Raw genomic sequence first — 24409 nt, forward strand, 5'->3', positions numbered from 1 at the left:
CCACGCCTGTCGATACGAAGGCTAAGGTGTCCACCGTCGAGGGCTCTCCGGCGTCCGACGCTCCCTTCTACCGCTCCATCATCAGTGCTCTTCCGTACCTTACACTGACGCGTCCGGATATTCAGTAAGCTGTCCAGCAGGTGTGCCTCCACATGCATGCTCCTCGCGATGCTCATTGGGCTCTGGTGAAACGTATTATCCGGTATATACATGGCACCACAGCTATGGGCCTCACCCTGACGGCATCACCCGGCACCAGCCTTGTCGCCTACTCCGACGCCGTCTGGGTTGGGTGTCCCGACACTCAGCACTCCACTTCCGGCTACTGCGTCTGCCTCGGGCCCTCTCTGATTTCTTGGTCGTCTAAACGACAACCCACGGTCTCACGATCGAGCGTCGAGGCCGAGTATAGGGCTGTGGCCAACACCGTCGCGGAGTGCTCCTGGCTACGAAAGCTCCTTCAAGAGTTGCTATGTGAGGTTACCAAGGCCACACTTGTTTACTGTGACAATGTCTTCGCGGTCTACCTCGCTGCCAACCCTGTTCATCACCGACGGACGAAACATATTGAGTTCGACATTCACTTCGTTCGGGAGCATGTCGCACTTGGTCGTGTTCGGCTTCTGCATGTGCCCACGATCATCAGTTCACTGATGTTATGACGAAGGGACTACCCACCTCGACTTTCGAGGGCTTTCGGTCCAGTCTTTGCGTCACCGGCGACGCTTCGACTGCGGGGGGTGTTGAACATGTGTACATGTACGTAAGTCTGGATTTTGTATGCCGCACCTGTATTGTCTGTCTCCCTCTGTATGTACATGTATCTTAGGAGGCAAGACACCGGTCGCACCCCTTGTACCTATAGATATGTGCCTAGTGCACGATCAATGAGATATCGATGCATCAAATCATTATCTACACTCTTCTTCGCGGCGGATGCGGCGGGCAAGGGCGACAGCGGGCTGCGGTTTCGGCGGGAGGGCGGCATGTTCAAGGTGCTGCAGGTGGCAGACATGCACTACGCAGACGGGCGGAGCACCCGGCACAGGGACGTGCTGCCCGCGCAGCGCGCCGGCTGCTCCGACCTCAACACCACCGCCTTCCTCTACCGCCTCCTCCGCGCCGAGGACCCCGACCTCGTCGTCTTCACCGGTACGCCACGGGCCACGGCAGTCCACTCACCCGCTCCTTATCCTCCTCCTACTTGATTTATTACTCTAGTATAATCGACCCGATGCCACTGCTAGCGTCCTCCCAATTTTGCATTCGGCAACTCTAAAACGGTTTATACACGGGTGACAAAGCAAGTGTCACGCGCGGAGCGCTCCCGCAAGGGAAAACTAGCCCGCGCGGTTGGTTCCCGGTTTTCCCTTTCCGGTTTGTGGTTTCATGTGTTTTATAGTTTAACCCTCTAACTACTAGAATTTTCCGTTTTTCCCTTTCCGCGCGATAACCCAAAAAAGATAACGGCCAACCGGTTGGTTCCCTGTTTCCTTTTTGTTTCCCTTTTTGTTCCCATTATATTTCTCGGAAATGGAGATTTATGGGGTATTTACGACGGGGGCTACCAACACTATCAAATGTGACCTTCCAAGTAAGGAAAAAACATCAACTTTCTCATACACACGAAGCAAAGGCATGGTTTGACGCACTGTCGTGATGATTGCAGAGGCATCGCTCAATCCTGTCAATGGTGTGAATTCTCTATAGGCACAGGTGTATACTAGCAGAGGCATGGTTTGTATAACTTTACTAAATTGGAGCACGGCGCCTCCGGCGCGGGGAACCTCCTGCTCGCCTTCGGCTCGTTAAATTTTCATAAACATCTTGAAGGGGGCATAAGTCGAAGTGTGTGTTGGCCGTGCAGCGTGTTGGTCCTTGCGGCGCGTTGTCCGTCGTGGTGTCACACGGTGCCTCCGGCGCGGGGAACCTCCTGGTCGCCTTCGGCTCGTTAAATTTTCATAAACATCTTGACAGGGGGCATAGGTCGAAGTGTGTGTTGGTCGTGCAGCGTGTTGGTCCGTGCGGCGCGTGGTCCGTCGTGGTGTCACACGGCGCCTCCGGCCCGGGGAACCTCCTGCTCGTCTTCGGCTCGTTAAATTTTCATAAACATCTTGAAGGGGGGCATAGGTCGAAGTGTGAGTTGGTCGTGCAGCGTGTTGGTCCATGCAGCGCGTTTTTTCTCGGATTTGGTTGGTTGCTGAAGTTCACGATATTCTATAAGAAGTTCACAACTCAAGAGAAAAATTTTATACAGGTCATGCAAAAGCCAAGCTCCTTCGCCTGAAAAGGCACGGGTTTGAAGCATGTGCAGTCACGTGTGCGTAGCAGCTAGACATGGTTGATGCATTAGAGGTATGTGCGTGCATGCACATGTGTGGATCCTCCGGAGGCATTGGCATGTCGCCGGAGGCACGGGTATGAACCATCTCCAGTCACGTGTGCGTAGCAGCTAGCCACGGTTAAGGCATTAGAGGTGTGTGCGTGTGTGCACATGTGTGTATTCTCCGGAGGCAAGGGGCCTTGTCGCCTGCAGAGACACGGGTGTGAAGCATCTCCAGTCCTTATATGATATTGATCATATAAGGTCCAAGGCGAGCTAGTGGCAATGATCTTGGTGATAGCATGTGTATAAGGCTAATTGACATGTAGTCGGTGGTGTCATTTGGGCCCTCTTTCTTGGGTAGAAGCACCACATTTGCGTGGTTGAGCCAAACACAAAGGTGGCCGAAAATGATCGTGTGCTTGAATTTGTTTGCAAAGGTGATTCCGTGGTACATGGTTATGTTCGAGTCTATATATGTTGTTATAGTAATGAATTATGATGACCATGACTTTATTATCTAAAACAAGAGCTTTTGTGGAACAGGATGGAGTGGAGCCATTGTGTGAGCAGGTACACGTCGACGGCGGGTCGGCGGCAGCTAATACAAAAACAGTTGTTGGACTCAACAGGACATAGTTAACTGTGAGGCTTGAAATAGTACTAGGAATCTCATAGGAATTCGGATTCTTATAGGGTTTTTTCTTTTAGAGCCCTTTGGTTCATAGGAATGGATTCCTATTGATTCCTATCCTTCACATTTCATAGGAAAATAAAAATGAGCCTAGACTCAATGGAAAAATTCCTTTGGTGTCAACCAAATAACATCTCGTTTCCTATTCCTACTCATAAAATTTGAGATATATGTCATCTCATTTTCTACAAAATTCCTATTCCTACGATAATCCTATCCTATGAACCAAAAGAGGCCTTATATTCTATACGAGGCATAGTACACACATGCCGAAAACGCAATCATGCCATATACAACAGACATGACATAAATCATCCAAAGTTTATTTTGTGAGCACCGGAGAAATGTCTGGCCGCCGCCACCATCCCGCCGGCTGGATCATATTCTTCATACGTGGTGGTCCGGCCGCCGGTGATCGCCGCCTTGACCTTAGGTGGGCGACGAAAGCAAGCAAACCAAGACGCCACCACCGACCAGAAACCGGGGCTGGATTTCTTGCCGTCTCCCATGGAACCGAGCCTCTCTAACCTTCACGTTTGCTCTTCTATTTAGTACTAGCTGCTCTCTTGTGTCGATGAGGATCTTGCTGCTGCCGGCCTAGCCTCATATAGCATTTGCTTGCTTGGAGACCACGGTGAATGGCCTCTACACCTGGACAAAAGGGTGCTTGGCCGGTCAGCATGACACTCGACTTGCTGTCCAAGATGGTACTCCTCGTCTCCGTTCCAAGAAAGAAATAAAGACGATACTCCTAGCTTTGAACGTCCTCGCTGGCTGCATGCACAAGGGGCAAGGATAGCTGCCAATCAATGCATGCAAAACGTCAGTGTACTAGTTGCAGGTTAAAAAAAACGGTTGGATTGACCGATCACTTTCACAGCTTACTCGGAGAAAGTTGATCAATCAGTCGGTCAATAATAGGCCACGTTGCCTAACTCACGAGAAAACAGCGCGGATCGAGTGCGTGACGCGCGCGGCAGCGTCGTCGCGGGTTTTGCCGCCGGCAGCGCGCCGTCTGGCTTCCCTCCTTCGTCTGAACAGAAAAAGATCTCATGCGCCTCCTGTTACGTCTGCCTCTTCATTCTAGCCATTGCGAAATTACATAGAGAAGTTTGGAGCAAGTATTCGAGCTACCGGTTAAAACCAGTTGCAGAAATAGTCGTCGTTTCTAGTTTCTACCTGGATGTTCACGGTCAAAGGGAAATTCCAGGCAAATTCTACGAACGCTAGAGGCTGATGCGCGCTTCGCCGTGCCATTCTTCCTTATGGGATTAACCTTTCTATCAGATTATTATGGCCGGTTGTTTCTTTTTAATTTTATCTATTTTGGGTTTGGGTTTATGGCGGGTTTTTTTTATTAGTGTATTGTGTTGGGTTGATTTTGAAGACGATGTTCGTTCTCTTGAGTTTTTAGGTGTGTGGTTGTGGAGTCCTTACACGTTTCAACTTTGGTGTTAGCCGGTGGTAGTTATCCATGGTAATACGTCGAATTGTTATTATAATACTGACATGGGCCGGCCCATGAAACTCTCGCTTGCTCAGCTCGGCTCCCTGCTCCGTTCGCTTGCTTAACTTTTATTTCTTTGCTCCACTGCTAGCTCAGAAATGTTGTCATATTTTTATTTGAAGAAGTTCATGAAATAAAAAAATCAGATTTCTTTAAAAATATTGAGAATTTAAAATATACAATTTTTAATAAGGCTCATGAATTTTAAAAACATTTCCGAACTTCAAAAAGGTTCATAAATTCGAAAATGTGCATAGACTAATTAAAAATTGTGTGCTTTAAAAATATTTATGGATTTAATAAATTTCCATGAATTCAAAAAAGCATTCATGAATTTTTAAAAATATTCTTTTAAAGGTTCATAACTTTTAATAAATATTCATGAATTAGCACGTAAAAATAAAATTAGAAGAAAACATGAAAAAAAGCAAGAAAAAACAAAAGAAAACTATTAATCCCATTAAAAATACAGAAAACAAAGAAAACAAAAAAAATTAGGCAATACCTTCTCAAAATCAAAAAACCAACTGACCCAACGAAACACACCCTTATAGGCGGGCCCCATAGCGTCCACCACAACCCCGATGCAGCAGAAGGTTTCAAATTTGGAGTATCTTAATGTCGTAAAGGGTTTTCGCCCCGCTTTATATATAACATCTAGTTGACAGAATCTGTCAAAGGTTGAAAGGCTGGAAGGAAAAGACATTGTCAATACAGGGAACGGAGATTTTGATAAAAGCAATAGCTCAAGCAATCCCCTCCTATGCCATGTCTGTCTTCAAACTACCTAAGGGGATTTGCAAGCTTATAAATGATGAGATCGCAGGGTTTTGGTGGGGAGATAATGAGGAAAAGAAGAAAATGCATTGGTTTGCATGGTGGAAAATGTGCATCCCAAAGAAGAAGGGAGGCTTGGGGTTTAGGGACCTTCACAGTTTTAATCTTGCTTTACTAGCAAAATAGTGTTGGCGACTTCTCCAGAATTCAGACTCTTTGTGTGCAAGGATTCTTAGTGCAAAGTACTATCCTGGTGGAAATATTCTTGAAGCGGGGCCAAAGAAAGGTTCCTCGTTCACGTGGCAAAGCATTGTTTCGGGTATTCAAACATTCAAGAGGGGACACATATGGCGTGTTGGAACGGGGCGCATATCAATATCTAGAATGATCCCTGGATTCCAACCAGTGGAACCCGGAAGGTTATTACACCAAGAGGACAAACGATGATAGATAAAGTTGAGGACTTAATTGATCCATATTCTGGTCAATGGGATGAAGAGATCTTACGATCGGTTTTATCACCTGTGGATGTACACAAAATTCTGCAAATACCACTTCGGATTGAAATGTTAGAGGACTTCGTGGCTTGGCACCACACTCGGTCTGGTATGTTTACCGTAAGATATGCATATCATGTTGAATTTCATCACCAATTCGGGAGCAACTGGAACCGTATTGCGGGAGCAGGCAGCAGTCAACAATGTGAATCATGGAGGAGAGTTTGGGGGCTTAAGCTACCGGGGAAGGTGAAACATTTTCTGTGGAAGGTGATGAGGGGAGTACTACCGTGTCTAGGCACGCTAGCAGTGAGACATATCCCAACGATGCCCCAATGCCCGCACCGCAGAATTGGATATGAAGACTCGCAACATTGCTTATTTACTTGTAACCGAGCCTTGGATATATTGAAGGAACTGGGGCTGAAAGAGGAGATACAAAAATCAGTCCTGGAAGATCGGTCCGGTGCGATCACTATGGACAGCCTTATGAGACGAGATGATCTACTTGGCGAGATTCCTTTGGCAGAACTAGTGGCAGTTGCGAGCTGGTACATTTGGTGGCAAAGGCGACAGTTTATAAAGGGAGAATCCGTTAGACCGCCAAATTGTACTGCAATTTCTATCAAAGTTTTAGCGACGAACTTTGTATGAGCTGCCAGCCCTAAACAAACATTACAGAAATGTGATCACATGTGGGAAAAACCGGGCAGAGGGATAGTTAAGATTAATGTGGATGCATCATTTTGCATGGAGAATACGAATGGAGATACTGGTGCTATAGCTAGAGACGATCATGGCGAGTTGATAGGTGCAGCATCATGGTTTATACCGCATGTTCAGAGTGTGGAATTAGCAGAAATTGCTGTGATCAGGAATGGGTTGTACTTGGTTGCCAAACTTGGATGTAGCTCAGTGATCATGGAGTCCGATAGTCTGAATGCCATTGAAGCTATCAACCAAGGAGAGTACTTGGGCCCGGATGCAGCAACTGTCACAGAATGTAAGGCGCTTGAGGCAGAACTAACAAAACTTGATGTGGTTCACTGCTTCCGTGAAGCCAATGGTGTTGCTGATATGCTTGCGAAAAACTCCCTCTGTAATAGCTCGTCTAGGTACTGGGATGGTCCCATACCGGACTTTATTTCTCATCACGTTGTACATGATCTTACAATTATATGAGGAATAAAGTTATTTACCCGTCAAAAAAAATTAAACCATCAAGTAGGAAGGTCCAACAAGAGTTCACACCACACACACGCAACACCGCCGCACACAAGGTAGGACAACACAAGTATGAAGCGTTTCTGCTGAGGGCACAACTGAACAAGCCCAAAAATGAAAGACACAAGTGGCGGGACAACAAGCGAAGAGGCTAATCTGGCTCTGGTGGTGGCAGAGGAAGCGGGGGCGCCAATCGGAGAGCCATCGCGCACAGGTCAACAATGATGATGTTGACGGTGTCGCGTTCCGAGGACGGCTAAGCGGCTACCAAAGCTGCAAATATTCACACATTTTAAACAACGCGTCAGTAGCACGTCGAAGAGGCACACGCTAGATCACAGGTTTATTTCGGACCGTCCAAAGCGTACATGCTACGACCCTAATAGTCAGCCACCTGATGTGGCGTACCGAATGCGACGAGGCCTGGAGTTCGGCGAAGAGGTCGGGGAAGTTTTTGTGACACCAATTCCCACCCACCACTTCGCAGAGGCAACTCCACAGGAATCGAGCGGACACGCAAGAAAAAAATGGTCTGAGTCCTCCTCGGTCCCACATACGGGGCAAATCCCGTCTCCCGGGCCATTCCGCTTGAGAACCTCCACACTGGAAGGGACCCGTTAGTGGATCCACTGCCAAGGAAGATCCGAATGTTAAGAGGTAAGCGGATAGTATCTTAATAGGTAAATATGGTCTCTCTAGGAGTGCATGCACCTACTAAACCAAATTTGTGGTATGATGCGAGGAGAGATAACCTTTCAGAAATCATTTAAGCCTTAAATATTAGTAAATGAACAGATAACGGTGGTGTAATTACTACCTATACATTCACAGGCCTCTCGGTTAGTGTAGATTTTGATATTCTTTTCCTGCAAACTCAATCAAATTTAAAACAGTTTGACTCAAGTCAAGACTAATAGGCCTTATAAATCTGAATGAGCTAGTACGCAAAATTATTATATGCGACGCATGCTCCAAATGTTAATATCGACAAAGGCAATTAGGGTTGCAAGCGGCTCAGCCCTCATGCCCGCTTCATAGTCAAAATCGATCAAATCAGTTATAACTTTTATTTGGAGTTAGTAAATCTTGAATTAGCGGTGATAAGTGTGTTAAATGTTTAGCTTCTTGTGTGGCACAGACATGGTGCTGAGTAGAACTTTTTTTGGGGGCAGATTATTCTTGTGTTATTTGTAATTGAACATATAAACCTCTCTATGCTACCCGCATAGCTGAGGCATTTGCGTTGTGAGATGAATCCGGCTCCTTCGTTCTGCCTTGCTGTCAAATTCATCTCCTTTTTACCTTGCTGTCAAACATCTGACCGTTAGTTTATTTGCACGCCGTGGCTTCGCGACTGGATGACGTCTGGGCCACCCTTGCGCGCGGACCCAGCCGTGCAGTGTGTGCGTCGCGTGTGTGCTGGGTGGAAAAGGGGTGGGCTGAGCGGTCGTGGGTGTCAGGGCATCGAACGTGGGGTTTGATGGATGAGAGAGAGAGGGAGTTAACACCACCACGCCCATGTCTCTCTCGTCTCTCCCGTTCCAACCAAATCCGGGGCTGGCGGCGGCAAACCCTAGCGCTGCGGCGGCGGCGGTGGCGGCGGCGGCAGACCCTAGCGCCATGGACTGGCCGGTGCAGGGGACGGCGATCACGGCCGGTTGATGATGGCGCCTCAGGTCCATAAAGCGTTGGCTCCTCTCCATCGACATGACCAGCACAAAAGGTGCGTATTCCCGTCACCTGTTGCCTTCGGTGTCTCCGTACGTTTCAGCCCCGTTCGATGCCTCTCCTCCAGCCACACGACGTCCATTTGCCTCTTTCTCTTCCCTGTGGACGTCACCTCCCCACGTTCTGGATGTACCATGATTCTGGATCGGGCACAAGTCGCCCCAATAGGAGAGCAGGTCTGGTGTGGTTTCATGGTGGGTGTTGAGGAGCAGGGGGCTGGGGAGGGAGTCGGCCATCACTGCCTACCACTGCTCACGAGTCGTCGTGCCCCATCCCCAACCTAGACTGCACATCTACAGCTCCGGCATCTCCCTCTCCCCTATTTTTTGCCTTTTGATTTCCCTGGTTCGTTGATAATGCGATTTTAATTTTTTGATTTATGTGTGTAGATCGGATGAAGAATACAAGAGGAAGACTAAGAACAAGGTGAGCTCTCTCTCCCCCTAATCTGCCTAGATTGCAAGTATACATGTGCATACTTAATTACTATTTAGCTGTTCTATTGCGTTCTTAGTTCTTTCTTTTTTCAGCCATGCATTTCTTCTGTCTATAAGAGTACACCATTCTTCGTTTGATCACTCTTGGATGATTCCTTTTGTTTGAGGAACTCAAATTTTCAGTAGCAAGCATGCAGTTTGGCCAATGATGCAGGGTGATCTGGTTGTTCTGTTGGAGCTGAAAGTTTGGACGGGTACTGAATAGTGTGAATTACATCTGTAAATAACAACATGAGGATCAGGGATGCAAGCGGCTGGATTCCAAAACTGCCCCCCCCCCCCCCCCCCCTATGTTTTGCTCGATAAATCAAGTTTTTTTTTTTGCAATGTTCAATGGCCTGAATGTACGAAATGAGACAATTCACACCCTTGATTTCATAGCAGGTCTCATGGTTCAGTAGCAAGTATCATTAATCTAACTACCTCCTCCAAAATGTCATTTTTCAATTGATTTTAGTTCCCTTTTGTATTCAGTTTTTAAATTGGTTTCAACTGTCTTTTGGCACTCAAATGTGATTAAGTGCAGTAACATGTAGCATTTAGTTTATTTGGTTGACAGTTTATAACCTCAGCAAGGAGCACGTGACATTGACGCCATCACTGAGCTCAAGATGGTGCCTTGCAATGGTGATATCTCTTCCCTGCCTCTTATCATCTCCTTAATTTTTTTTGTACTGTACATGTTGGGTTCAGACAATGATGGTTGTAATCCATGATTTAATTTTCAAAGTAAGAGAAGGAAGCTATGGGTCTGGAGAAGATGATGGTTTCTTAAATTGTTTATTGGCTTGGCGTTATCATATACTAATATGAAGAATAATCATTCCATGCTTTGATCTTAAAAATCAAATGAGGAACCAATGGGTTTGGACAATAATGATGGGGTTTAATTTTTTTCTAGGTGTAGATTGCTAATATGAACAATTATAATTAGTGTGACTGGTTTATAGTTATATATAACTGAGCAGTTAAAAGTATTCTCTATACAATGAAATTGAGCTCATAAAATTTTATTTATCCTGTGCATTTTCTGCTGCAGATCATTGCACTTCTCTTCCATACATCAGTGCCACTTCCAAAGCGGAGTGCCTCCTAGAGGATAGTCTCTATTATCAGAAGGGTGAGTGTCCAGTTTGCTCTGCATAATACAACGAAGCCTTCAGTGTTGGAGGGGTAGGGATCATTCTGATATTAGTTCTCTTTTTTGTTGTGGTAGTTTCCTTTTTTCGTACTTCTTCAGTTAATTACCTTTTAGTCTTGGAATGCGTAATCACACCTTTTTTTCATACTTCTTCAGTTAATTACCTTCTGCTACATCTGCTTCCAAATAAAAACATGTCAGAAATGCTTATGCTGTCAGAAACATGCTACTGAATACATTTTTTCCATTGTAGGATTTGCACGATAATGGGATGTATGTGTTTTTCTTTTGGAACTCTGGCACTGCCATGTACTATAACATATGATTACTGTTTTGTTGATCAGGAACACACTTTCGAAATAATAACATTATAGGAAGAAGAAGCTGAACTGGAATATGTGTCTTCTCTTCCTGAAAGTTTCCTTAAATGATTCAGTACCCCATGAAATTAATCTGGACTGAAATTACATATTTTTATTAGGTGAAGCAGCACAGAAGACAAAGAAGGCATATTGTGCGAGAGCGGCGATGGCATGGACGAGCTTGTCTGCTCCCGGTTCGGGTACCAATGGGACAGCGACACGTTCTAGCTTGCACTGAATGTGATCGTATAGAGACACGATGGATATGCCCAATCCTACAGTGGCGTACGGAGCCGGCTTCGTGTGAGATGACGGTGGGTTAGCGGTCCATCATGCACGTGTTCCGTTGGTACAAATCTCTTCTTGCGGTACACAACGACTACCATCAGTTGCAGCCCGGCGCGCAAACGTCGTCTTCCTAATAAACAGATAAGGGTGCACAACATTGTGGATCCAACCTTGCCGGCGACGCTGAGAAAAAAAGGCAAATCTATCCATTCGGGCACTGCACGAGGCGAGAAGCTAGGAGCTATGGTGATGGCGGCGGCGGGAGGTGGGAGGCGGGAGGTGACGGATTCCAGTTCCTAGCAGATCCGGTTCACAGGTATGTTTTGCTGCAACCCCTTTTTATTTCCGGTGTCGGCCGCTGTAACTATATAGGAAGCTTATGAGTGTGCTCGCATCTTTTCCACAGGTTTCCCTTGCCGGATCTCGCCGCCGGCGGCTCTTTACTGCGCAGTGAAGCCAAGCAAGCTGTGGTACACACGCCCGCCGAATCCAGCATTTGTGATGTGGGTGATGCGGCGCCGACACCTGACAGTACAACTATATTTGAACATCGCTTGCAATGGGATGGCCCTGTCGGCGCCGAACTCAGAGCAATCGATGGGCAAGGACGATCCTCAGCCGCCTGGCTGGACCAAGAGGTATACGGATGTGGCACTGTATTTGTAGTTCGAGCATACCTTAAATTTGAGTGAACTATATAATATTTTTATTCTCTGAACCATATTGATCTATGTTGTGGTTCGCGGTAAACATGGCAGGCAATCATAGTTTAAGTGCATTTTTTTTTGTATTTTCTGAATATACTTATTGAAACACGTTTCTCAATTACATATTTCTAAATTATGCAGGGTGCGTGTTGGGCATGCACCTGATGAACGTCCCCCATTTGCTGGCAGAATGAGTGCCTTGAAAAAACATTGAGAAGATATGTAGTTCCTGCGGTAGGAAGCCACTTTAATTCACTTGGAGAAGCATATGTCTATTACAATCTGTATTCTAGGGACACTGGGTTTGGAATAACGTACGGCAAGAGCAGGCTTAATGTTGAAAGGATAAATGCATGCAGGAGATACTATGTGGCTGCTCCTGCTCGGTAAGCACTGTTTTCAATGGACCATCACATACCCAATTGGCTGATGTATCGGACATAACATTTAGCGTCAATGAAAAGAGAAATGAATAAGTTTGACACACTGTTGTACATGCGACTTCTTTTTGATAGGGAAGCAAGTGAGAACTATGAAGAGAGACGTACAAAGATAGTAAGTTTTTTAAATAACATATGATGTTCCTATATCCTCACTTCCTGCTGTTGTATCATGAAACTAATGCGCGTAATGAAAATGAACACACCACTGGAGTTGCATGCTAGCGATATGTACACACGAGCCATGTTTGAAAAGTTTGGTGAAATTATGTATGAAGCAGGGCAGTACAAAGTAGAGGAGGTCAGTAAAGGGAAAATCTATTTCGTGCGACGATACCATCCAGAGAAACATGAAAAGTGGTGCGGGGTGTGTACAAAGTGGAAGTTGTTGAGGAAGGGAGGGAACTGATATGTGAGTGTGCTAATTTCGAGCACACATTCTTGCTCTGCTGCCATGCAGTTAAGGTAACAAAGATTTCATTCTGATGATAACACATTCCTTGCAAGAACTATTTCTTTTTTGTTAAATGAGACAATTAAGAATACCAGCAATGGGTTTTGTAGGTCCTTGATTTCCTCGGCATATACCAGATACCAGCAAAACATATTCTGAAACGTTGGACAAAGGATGCAAGAGATGTATTGTCCACCCACTTATCACACCTTCAGAAGGATAGCATTTCAGTGAATTCAATAACCTTTAGGCACTCAAATCTTCACACACATGCACTCGAAGTGGTGAGGCTGGAGATGCAAATACAGAGGCCTATGACTATGAGTGTGCAATGGACATCTTGAAGATAGCAATGGATAAACTGACACCAATAGCCGCCATGCGAGATGGAATGTGATTGCATTGGAAGACAAAATTCAGCCAAACAAGAGATGTCTACACCTGATTCAGGCGGGGGCTCTGTTAGCCATGTGTCTTCCTGCTCTAGCTCGAGTGCCCTTGCAGTCAGCGATGAGCACGACCTGCATCTTCAGTTCTTGCCATCTGATGATCATGTCGCTGGCGGCAGTGCTCCAGGGCATGCGGCTTTCGTGCAGGTCGGTGATTGAGGTACGTGCCGCTCTTGTTTTGACTGCCCTTCCTCTTGCTCATTTGCAACCCAAAGGGTACAGATCTATAAACTATCCACTCCTGAATGCAGGATACCGTGTACGGGAGGGCTGATGGTGTATCGATGGCAGATGAAGGTTGCGAAGATGAGTCACAAGTCCAGTCCCGTTCTTCAACCGTGGAAGAGGTGGGTACCTATGATCCAGAAAATCAGAGCTACGCCGGCGGTGATAACTGGTCCAAGACAGGAAGCTACTCCGAGTTAAGGACCAAGGTTGCTGATGGATCCATCAGCGGCGTCGATGGTGAGAGACGCGCAGCAAAGCGAGCAAGAGTTGAGGACTGATGCGTTCCGAAGATGCTTAAAGCTGTTACCCTTAGTAACCGCTAAACTCAGCGGTGAAATCCTAGACTAAAAAAGGTGTTTGTGTTAAGATTAGTGGCGTACAAGTTTGCGCCAGTGTGGTGCGGCGGGTTCAATGTGGATCTAGGAGTCCTGGTAGGTTTGTGTGGAAAAAATAAAAGGAGGTTAGGTTTTGGTTTGTCGAAATCCATGTATGTTGATTAGATTATGTTTTCATGTGTGGTGTCTGCCCCCAATGACTGGTCAACTCATGCTCGTTTGCAACTTTGGTACATCGAACATAGAAATCGTTGTAGACTACCCGCCGTTCTGAGGGCGTTGCGCGCGCCAGACATTTTTGACCGCCCGATAAAGTTACAACAGTGAAATTTTGTCTGGTGGCGGCTGGTCAACCGTCCGCTAATTTTCACATTCGCTGCCGCTTCAAGGGAGTATGAAGGGTGGGGTCGTGAGCCTGTAGGGTTAGCAAACTGAGGGTGGGTTTATTTGAGGGCTACGTGAATGAATGGATGAGGGTGGGCTGTTCCCGATTGGCAAGGGCGAGAGAGCGGCATGAAGAGCCATGACCAATCCTTTCCCGAAAACATAGCGCAAAAGGGACCAATCATATAAGCAGAGTATTCCGGATTGAGTAATGCTAGAGATATAGACACATTCTATATACATTTTTATGTTTTAGATAGTGAGAGCAAGTTACAAGACCAGACGCGGTCTTATGTTTGAGAGTTTTGTAAATTTTTTAGTCGGTGGATCTGACTAATGCATATATATTTGTGAGAGGTATTATTCATGTGTCAATTTTGTAATTCGAGTAGGCTGAAACTAATGGTTTCAGATGGTCTGCGTATTAACTTTGATCAGAACCTGTATCTAAAGAAACTGAGTAGAGGGTCGCCTTTTATGATGGAATTTGCAGCAGGTGTGATCCCTTGATCGTGCTCTCTGCTTGTCCTCATGCTAGATCTACCCTTTGCTTGTCGCCCTACATTTTATTCAGAGCGGTGTTAGGACTCATCTCCGGCACCTACATGGCGGGCAGAGGGCCTAAGCTCTAGATGAGCTCCTCTTCACCCTGCAAGTGTTGTGTTACTCTGCTATTTTTATTATCTCAACATTTCTAATTTTATGAGTCCGAGATTACTTGAATGATTCGTGGGAATTGGAATGTGGGGATAAGAATTTTTCTAAAGAAAAACCCAGTATCAACATGTTATATCGAGGGCCTTGAAAGCTAATGGTGTCGCAAGATGTCTTTTTTTTACCTTTTCATTTTTGTTGGGAGAACTCTTTCTTGGGCAAAAGGATGGTAATCTCTCACAGATACTTTGTTATGTCTTATGCAATAATATGCTGACAAATCACATGCTGAATAACCTTTATCCCCATCTGTAGTATTTTAGGACACACTTTTCTAAGAACAGCCTCTTCCCACACATGGATACTGATCATGGTGAGCTGCCAATAAGCACTGGAGACGGAACTACCAGTGTCACGTCCCGTTTTATAAAGGGTGTTGACAACAGGGCTACTATCACTAAAAACTGGAGCAGCTTTTTCGTAAGGCAAAGATGAAGAAAGGCCATGCCTATGCCTTCGCCTTCAAGTGCACATCAAAAGGGTTGCACATGATTGTCTATCCTATCCTATATAAACAGATCGCAAAAGCCCTTTGCTTTATAACTCAATATTAGTATAAGTACCTACCAAGACTTCTATATTTAGCATCCTTTTGGATCGTATGTAAGCCACCTAAGATCATCCTGTACGTATGTCTATTGGTTGTTTGCTGGTAAGACCATCATGAGGTGTGCTTTTGGGGCAGCAGTGCAGAAAGAAATATCTTCCTGTATCCGTTGGATGTTTTTCCCTTTGTTGCAGATCAGCACTAGGTTCTCTTAAAACACTATGTATCAGCACTAAGTTTATATTTGCTTATGATCTAATCAGTGTTCAATTTTTTATGTCTTTAGACTGATCCTACTACAACTTGCTTTGTCAAACCAATGTATGCTATTATCAGTAATGTCATTACTTCCTTTGCATCTGTCATGATACCATATAATGAGATAAAAGTATACCTCTTAAACTAGCACATACACATGGTTTGAAGACTCGTCTGACCGATGCTTTTTGCGCCATTGGCGCAATGAGTCATGCCAGCTTTTGAGTATATTCATCGCCCACGCAAAGCAAGCTCAATCCGAAAGTTCAAAGGCAAGAAAATCCATCTAAAGCCTGGAAAGTACATTCTCCATGGTAAGGGCTACATTACTCTTCTCATTCCAACAACTCTCGCAACAACTACTAAACGATATAACTTTATATAATTTAACATAGGTGAGCCTTGCATCCACTACTTAGATGAGTTTAGTCACCGCATTATGTGGGGCAACACAGTTACGCTCTACAACCATAATGTTCGTAGACTGCGAAAGATCATCTGCAGCACCACCACGCCCGATCGCTACTATGTGTGCCACATGACAGAGACATTTGCAACACACGGCAAAAGAATGGTAATCCTTTGTAGTTGCTCTGTCCTATTCATACAATAACTAACCTTTACTGTTATTTTCAGTACTTTAGCATTCCCTTTTCTACTGGTTCCCTTTTCCCACACATGTATGTTGACCATGGTGAACTGCCAATCACTACTGGAGATAGAACTACCGCTGTCACAACACGCTCTTTTTTTGACAGAAAGACTGTAAGGGAACCCCCTACAGTATAATTGGTGCAACAAACCCAAATTGCAAGTACCATGTCTTGAACCTGGGTGGGTAGGAATGCATCAGCCCCTTCCCACCACTAGGCTATGCCTTAGTCTGCAATACGCTTTATCAAGGGTGTTGACAAAAGGGCCACCATCACTAAAGACTGGAGCGACTTCTTCCATCAGGCACAGATGAAAAAAGGGAAAGCGTATGCTTTCGGCTTCAAATGCACTTCCAAGGGACTGCGCCTGATCGTCTACTCAATATAAGCAAGTTGCAAGAGCTCCTTGTTATATAACTTAATATTAGTATAAATGCCTATCAAGACTTCTATGTTTATCATACTTTTGGATCTTATGTAATCCCCTAAGACCATCTTGTGCATTTAACTATCAATAATTTGCTGCTTAGACTGCTGTGTAGTATTCTTTTGAGACAGCCATGATAAAAGAGATATATGCTCACTCTTTCACTATTTGGCTTACACTCGGCCTTTGGGCCATTGGCGCAACGGGTCATCTTGTTGGGAATCGTAGCAGAATTTTAAAATTTTCTACGCTTCACCAAGATCCATCTATGGAGTTTACTAGCAACGAGGGGAAAGGAGTGCATCTACATACCCTTGTAGATCGCGAGCGGAAGCGTTCAAGTGAACGGGGTTGATGGAGTCGTACTCGTCGTGATCCAAATCACTGATGACCGAGTGCCGAACGGACGGCACCTCCGCGTTCAACACACGTACGGAGCAACGACGTCTCCTCCTTCTTGATCCAGCAAGGGGGAAGGAGAGGTTGATGGAGATCCAGCAGCACGACGGCGTGGTGGTGGAAGTAGCGGGGATTCCGGCAGGGCTTCGCCAAGCGCAAGCGGGAGGGAGAGGTGTCACGGGAGGGAGAGGGAGGCGCCAGGGGCTAGGGTACTGCTGCCCTCCCTCCCCCTTCCCTTTATATAGGCCCCCTGGGGGGGCGCCGGCCCTGGGATCCCATCTACATGGGGGGCGGCGGCCAAGGGGGGGAAACTTCCCCCCCATGTTAGGTGGGGCGCCCCCACCCCCAGGGTTTCCAACCCTAGGCGCAGGGGGAGGCCCATGGGGGGCGCACCAGCCCACCAGGGGCTGGTTCCCCTCCCACTTCAGCCCATGGGGCCCTCCGGGGTAGGTGGCCCCACCCGGTGGACCCCCGGGACCCTTCCGGTGGTCCCGGTACAATACCGATAACCCCCGAAACTTTCCCGGTGGCCGAAACTGGACTTCCTATATATAATTCTTCACCTCCAGACCATTCCGGAACTCCTCGTGACGTCCGGGATCTCATCCGGGACTCCGAACAATTTTCGGGTTTCCGCATACTAATATCTCTACAACCCTAGCATCACCGAACCTTAAGTGTGTAGACCCTACGGGTTCGGGAGACATGCAGACATGACCGAGACGCCTCTCCGGTCAATAACCAATAGCGGGATCTGGATACCCATGTTGGTTCCCACATGTTCCATGATGATCTCATCGGATGAACCACGATGTCGAGGATTCAATCAATCCCGTATACAATTCCCTTTGTCAATCGGTATGTTACTTGCCCGAGATTCGATCGTCGGTATCCCAATACCTCGTTCAATCTCGTTACCGGCAAGTCACTTTACTCGTACCGTAATGCATGATCCCGTGACCAGACACTTGGTCACATTGAGCTCATTATGATGATGCATTACCGAGTGGGCCCAGAGATACCTCACCGTCATACGGAGTGACAAATCCCAATCTCGATCCATGCCAACCCAACAGACACTTTCAGAGATACCCGTAGTGCACCTTTATAGTCACCCAGTTACGTTGTGACGTTTGGTACACTCAAAGCACTCCTATGGCATCCGGGAGTTGCACGATCTCATGGTCTAAGGAAATGATACTTGACATTGGAAAAGCTCTAGCAAACGAACTACACGATCTTTTGTGCTATGCTTAGGATTGGGTCTTGTCCATCACATCATTCTCCTAATGATGTGATCCCGTTATCAATGACATCCAATGTCCATAGTCAGGAAACCATGACTATCTGTTGATCAACGAGATAGTCAACTAGAGGCTCACTAGGGACATGTTGTGGTCTATGTATTCACACATGTATTACGATTTCCGGATAACACAATTATAGCATGAACAATAGACAATTATCATGAACAAGGAAATATAATAATAACCATTTTATTATTGCCTCTAGGGCATATTTCCAACAGTCTCCCACTTGCACTAGAGTCAATAATCTAGTTACATTGTGATGAATCGAACACCCATAGAGTTCTGGTGTTGATCATGTTTTGCTCTAGGGAGAGGTTTAGTCAACGGATCTGCTACATTCAGGTCTGTATGTACTTTACAAATATCTATGTCTCCATTTTGAACACTTTCACGAATGGAGTTGAAGCGTCGCTTGATATGTCTGGTCTTCCTGTGAAACCTGGGCTCCTTGGCAAGGGCAATAGCTCCAGTGTTGTCACAGAAGAGAGTCATCGGGCCCGACGCATTGGGAATCACCCCTAGGTCGGTAATGAACTCCTTCATCCAGATTGCTTCTTGCGCTGCCTCTGAGGCCGCCATGTACTCCGCTTCACATGTAGATCCCGCCACGACGCTTTGCTTGCAACTGCACCAGCTTACTGCCCCTCCATTCAAAATATACACGTATCCGGTTTGTGACTTAGAGTCTTCCAGATCTGTGTCGAAGCTAGCGTCGACGTAACCCTTTACGACGAGCTCTTCGTCATCTCCATAAATGAGAAACATATCCTTAGTCCTCTTTAGGTACTTCAGGATATTCTTGACCGCTGTCCAGTGTTCCATGCCGGGATTACTTTGGTACCTTCCTACCAAACTTACGGCAAGGTTTACATCAGGTCTGGTACACAGCATGGCATACATAATAGACCCTATGGCCGAGGCATAGGGGATGCCACTCATCTTTTCTCTATCTTCTGCCGTGGTCGGGCATTGAGCCGTGCTCAATTGCACACCTTGCAATACAGGCAAGAACCCCTTCTTGGACTGATCCATATTGAACTTCTTCAATATCTTGTCAAGGTACGTACTCTGTGAAAGACCAATGAGGCGTCTTGATCTATCTCTATAGATCTTGATGCCTAATATATAAGCAGCTTCTCCAAGGTCCTTCATTGAAAAACACTTATTCAAGTAGGCCTTTATACTTTCCAAGAATTCTATATCATTTCCCATCAATAGTATGTCATCCACATATAATAAGAGAAATGCTACAGAGCTCCCACTCACTTTCTTGTAAACACAGGCTTCTCTATAAGTCTGTGTAAACCCAAACGCTTTGATCATCTCATCAAATCGAATGTTCCAACTCCGAGATGCTTGCACCAGCCCATAGATGGAGCGCTGGAACTTGCATACCTTGTTAGCATTCTTAGGATCGACAAAACCTTCCGGCTGCATCATATACAATTCTTCCTTAAGAAGCCGTTAAGGAATGCCGTTTTGACGTCCATTTGCCATATCTCATAATCATAGAATGCGGCAATTGCTAACATGATTCGGACGGACTTCAGCTTCGCTACGGGTGAGAAAGTCACATCGTAGTCAACCCCTTGAACTTGTCGATAACCCTTTAGCGACAAGTCGAGCCTTATAGATGGTCACGTTACCATCCGCGTATGTCTTCTTCTTAAAGATCCATTTATTTTCTATGGCTCGCCGATCATCGGGCAAGTCAGTCAAAGTCCATACTTCATTTTCATACATGGATCCTATCTCGGATTGCATGGCTTCAAGCCATTTGTTGGAATCCGGGCCTGCCATCGCTTCTTCATAGTTCGAAGGATCACCGTTGTCTAACAACATGATTTCCAGGACAGGGTTGCCGTACCACTCTGGTGCGGAACGTGTCCTTGTGGACCTACGAAGTTCAGCAGTAACTTGATCCAAAGCTTCATGATCATCATCATTAACTTCCTCCCCAGTTGGTGTAGGCACCACAGGAACATCTTCCCGCGCTGCGCTACTTTCCGGTTCGGAAGGGGTGACTATCACCTCATCAAGTTCCACTTTCCTCCCACTCACTTCTTTCGAGAGAAACTCTTTCTCCAGAAAGGACCCGTTCTTGGCAACAAAGATTTTGCCTTCGGATCTGAGGTAGAAGGTATACCCAATGGTTTCCTTAGGGTATCCTATGAAGACGCATTTTTCCAACTTGGGTTCGAGCTTTTCAGGTTGAAGTTTCTTGACATAAGCATCGCATCCTCAAACTTTTAGAAACGACAGCTTAGGTTTCTTCCCAAACCATAATTCATACGGTGTCGTCTCAACGGATTTCGACGGAGCCCTATTTAAAGTGAATGCGGCAGTCTCTAAAGCATAGCTCCAAAATGAGAGCGGTAGATCGGTAAGAGACATCATAGATCGCACCATATCCAATAGAGTGTGATTACGACGTTCGGACACACTATTTTGCTGAGGTGTTCCAGGCGGCGTGAGTTGTGAAACGATTCCACATTTCCTTAAGTGCGTACCAAATTCGTGACTTAAATATTCTTCCCCACGATCTGATCGTAAGAACTTTATTTTCCTGTCACATTGATTCTCAACCTCACTCTGAAATTCCTTGAACTTTTCAAAGGTTTCAGACTTGTGTTTCATTAGGTAGACATACCCATATCTACTTAAGTCATCAGTGAGAGTGAGCACATAACGATAGCCACCGTGAGCCTCAACACTCATTGGACCGCACACATCAGTATGTATGATTTCCAATAAGTTGGTTGCTCGCTCCATTGTTCCGGAGAACGGAGTCTTGGTCATCTTACCCATGAGGCATGGTTCGCACGTGTCAAATGATTCGTAATCAAGAGACTCCAAAAGTCCATCTGCATGGAGCTTCTTCATGCGTTTGACACCAATGTGACCAAGGCGGCAGTGCCACAAGTATGTGGGACCATCGTTATCAACTTTACATCTTTTGGTATTCACACTATGAATATGTGTAACATCACGTTCGAGATTCATTAAGAATAAACCATTGACCAGCGGGGCATGGCCATAAAACATATCTCTCATATAAATAGAACAACCATTATTCTCGGATTTAAATAAGTAGCCATCTCAAATTAAACGAGATCCTGATACAATGTTAAGGCTCAAAGCTGGCACTAAATAACAATTATTGAGGTTTAAAACTAATCCCGTAGGTAAATGTAGAGGCAGCGTGCCGACGGTGATCGCATCGACCTTGGAACCATTCCCGACGCGCATCGTCACCTCGTCCTTCGCCAGTCTCCGCTTATTCCGCAGCTCCTGTTTTGAGTTATAAATATGAGCGACCGCACCGGTATCAAATACCCAGGAGCTACTACGAGTACTGGTAAGGTACACATGTATATCACATATACCTTTGGTGTTGCCGGCCTTCTTGTCCGCTAAGTATTTGGGGCAGTTCCGCTTCAAGTGACCACTTCCCTTGCAATAAAAGCACTCAGTCTCAGGCTTGGGTCCATTCTTTGACTTCTTCCCGGCAACTGGCTTACCGGGCGCGGCAACTCCCTTGCCGTCCTTCTTGAAGTTCTTCTTACCCTTGACTTTCTTGAACTTAGTGGTTTTATTCACCATCAACACTTGATGTTCCTTTTTGATCTCCACCTCCGCTGATTTCAGCATTGAATATACCTCAGGAATGGTCTTTTCCATCCCCTGCATATTGAAGTTCATCACAAAGCTCTTGTAGCTTGGTGGAAGCGACTGAAGGATTCTGTCAATGACCGCGTCATCCGGGAGATTAACTCCCAGCTGAGACAAGCGGTTGTGTAACCCAGACATTCTAAGTATGTGCTCACTGACAGAACTATTTTCCTCCATTTTACAACTGAAGAACTTGTCGGAGACTTCATATCTCTCGACCCGGGCATGAGCTTGGAAAACCATTTTCAGCTCTTCGAACATCTCATATGCTCCATGTTTCTCAAAACGCTTTTGGAGCCCCGGTTCTAAGCTGTAAAGCATGCCGCACTGAACGAGGGAGTAATCATCAGCACGTGATTGCCAAGCGTTCATAACGTCTTGGTTCTCTGGGATGGGTGCTTCACCTAGCGGTGCTTCTAGGACATAATCTTTCTTGGCAGCTATGAGGATGATCCTCAGGTTCCGGACCCAGTCCGTATAGTTGTTTCCATCATCTTTCAGCTTGGTTTTCTCTAGGAACGCGTTGAAGTTGAGGGCAACGTGGGCCATTTGATCTACAAGACATATTGTAAAGATTTTAGACTAAGTTCATGATAATTAAGTTCATCTAATCAAATTATTCAATGAACTCCCACTCAAATAGACATCCCTCTAGTCATCTAAGTGAAACATGATCCGAGTTAACTAGGCCGTGTCCGATCATCACGTGAGACGGACTAGTCAAGATCGGTGAACATCTCCATGTTGATCGTATCTTCTATACGACTCATGCTCGACCTTTCGGTCTTCCGTGTTCCGAGGCCATGTCTGTACATGCTAGGCTCGTTAAGTCAACCTAAGTGTATTGCGTGTGTTCCGAGGCCATGTATGTACATGCTAGGCTCGTCAACACCCGTTGTATGCGAACGTTAGAATCTATCACACCCAATCATCACGTGGTGCTTCGAAACAACGAACCTTCGCAACGGTGAACAGTTAGGGGGAACACTTTCTTGAAATTATTATAAGGGATCATCTTACTTACTACCGTCGTACTAAGCAAATAAGATGTAAAACATGATAAACATCACATGCAATCAAATAGTGACATGATATGGCCAATATCATTTTGCTCCTTTGATCTCCATCTTTGGGGCGCCATGATCATCTTCGTCACCGGCATGACACCATGATCTCCATTATCATGATCTCCATCATCATGATCTCCATCATCGTGTCCTCATGAAGTTGTCACGCCAACGATTACTTCTACTTCTATGGCTAACGTGTTTAGCAATAAAGTAAAGTAATTTACATGGCGTTATTCAATGACACGCAGGTCATACAAAAAATAAAGACAACTCCTATGGCTCCTGCCGGTTGTCATACTCATCGACATGCAAGTCGTGATTCCTATTACAAAAACATGATCAATCTCATACATCACATATATCTCATTCATCACATCCTTTTGGCCATATCACATCACAAGGCATATGCTGCAAAAACAAGTTAGACGTCCTCTAATTGTTGTTGCAAGTTTTTACGTGGCTTCTATAGGTTTCTAGCAAGAACGTTTCTTACCTACGTAAAACCACAACGTGATATGCCAATTTCTATTTACCCTTCATAAGGACCCTTTTCATCGAATCCGTTCTGACTAAAGTGGGAGAGACAGACACCCGCTAGCCACCTTATGCAACTAGTGCATGTCAGTCGGTGGAACCTGTCTCACGTAAGCGTACGTGTAAGGTCGGTCCGGGCCGCTTCATCCCACAATACCACCGAAACAAGATAAGACTAGTAGTGGCAAGAAAAATTGACAACATCTACGCCCACAACTGCTTTGTGTTCTACTCGTGCATAGTAACTACGCATAGGCCTGGCTCATGATGCCACTGTTGGGAATCGTAGCAGAATTTTAAAATTTTCTACGCTTCACCAAGATCCATCTATGAAGTTTACTAGCAACGAGGGGAAAGGAGTGCATCTACATACCCTTGTAGATCGCGAGCGGAAGCGTTCAAGTGAACGGGGTTGATGGAGTCGTACTCGTCGTGATCCAAATCACCGATGACCGAGTGCCGAACGGACGGCACCTCCGCGTTCAACACACGTACAGAGCAGCGACGTCTCCTCCTTCTTGATCCAGCAAGGGGGAAGGAGAGGTTGATGGAGATCCAGCAGCACGACGGCGTGGTGGTGGAAGTAGCGGGGATCCTGGCAGGGCTTCGCCAAGCGCAAGCGGGAGGGAGAGGTGTCACGGGAGGGAGAGGGAGGCGCCAGGGGCTAGGGTACTGCTGCCCTCCCTCCCCCTTCCATTTATATAGGCCCCCTGGGGGGCGCCGGCCCTGGGATCCCATCTACATGGGGGGCGGCGGCCATGGGGGGGGGGGAAACTTTCCCCCCAAGTCA

General features: G+C 46.0%; 1 long non-coding RNA gene across 12 annotated transcripts; it reads left to right on the forward strand.

Moving 5' to 3' along the window:
- The first annotated feature begins 8494 nt into the window (after nucleotides 1-8494).
- LOC109749126 (uncharacterized) lies at nucleotides 8495-13848 on the forward strand. Of its 12 annotated transcripts, none has more exons than XR_012183004.1 (12): nucleotides 8519-8745; nucleotides 8818-9054; nucleotides 9140-9176; nucleotides 9791-9874; nucleotides 10287-10367; nucleotides 10733-11354; nucleotides 11445-11676; nucleotides 11887-12131; nucleotides 12261-12300; nucleotides 12464-12650; nucleotides 12750-13248; nucleotides 13340-13848. It is a non-coding gene; the product is annotated as an uncharacterized lncRNA (long non-coding RNA). The 12 variants fall into 12 exon arrangements; XR_012183003.1 differs by having other exon boundaries at nucleotides 12467-12650; XR_012182997.1 differs by having other exon boundaries at nucleotides 8545-8745; nucleotides 10870-11354; nucleotides 12467-12650.
- The last annotated feature ends 10561 nt before the right edge of the window (nucleotides 13849-24409 follow it).

The sequence above is a fragment of the Aegilops tauschii genome, chromosome 5, assembly GCF_002575655.3.
Source record: "Aegilops tauschii subsp. strangulata cultivar AL8/78 chromosome 5, Aet v6.0, whole genome shotgun sequence".
Classification (NCBI taxonomy): Eukaryota; Viridiplantae; Streptophyta; class Magnoliopsida; order Poales; family Poaceae; genus Aegilops; species Aegilops tauschii.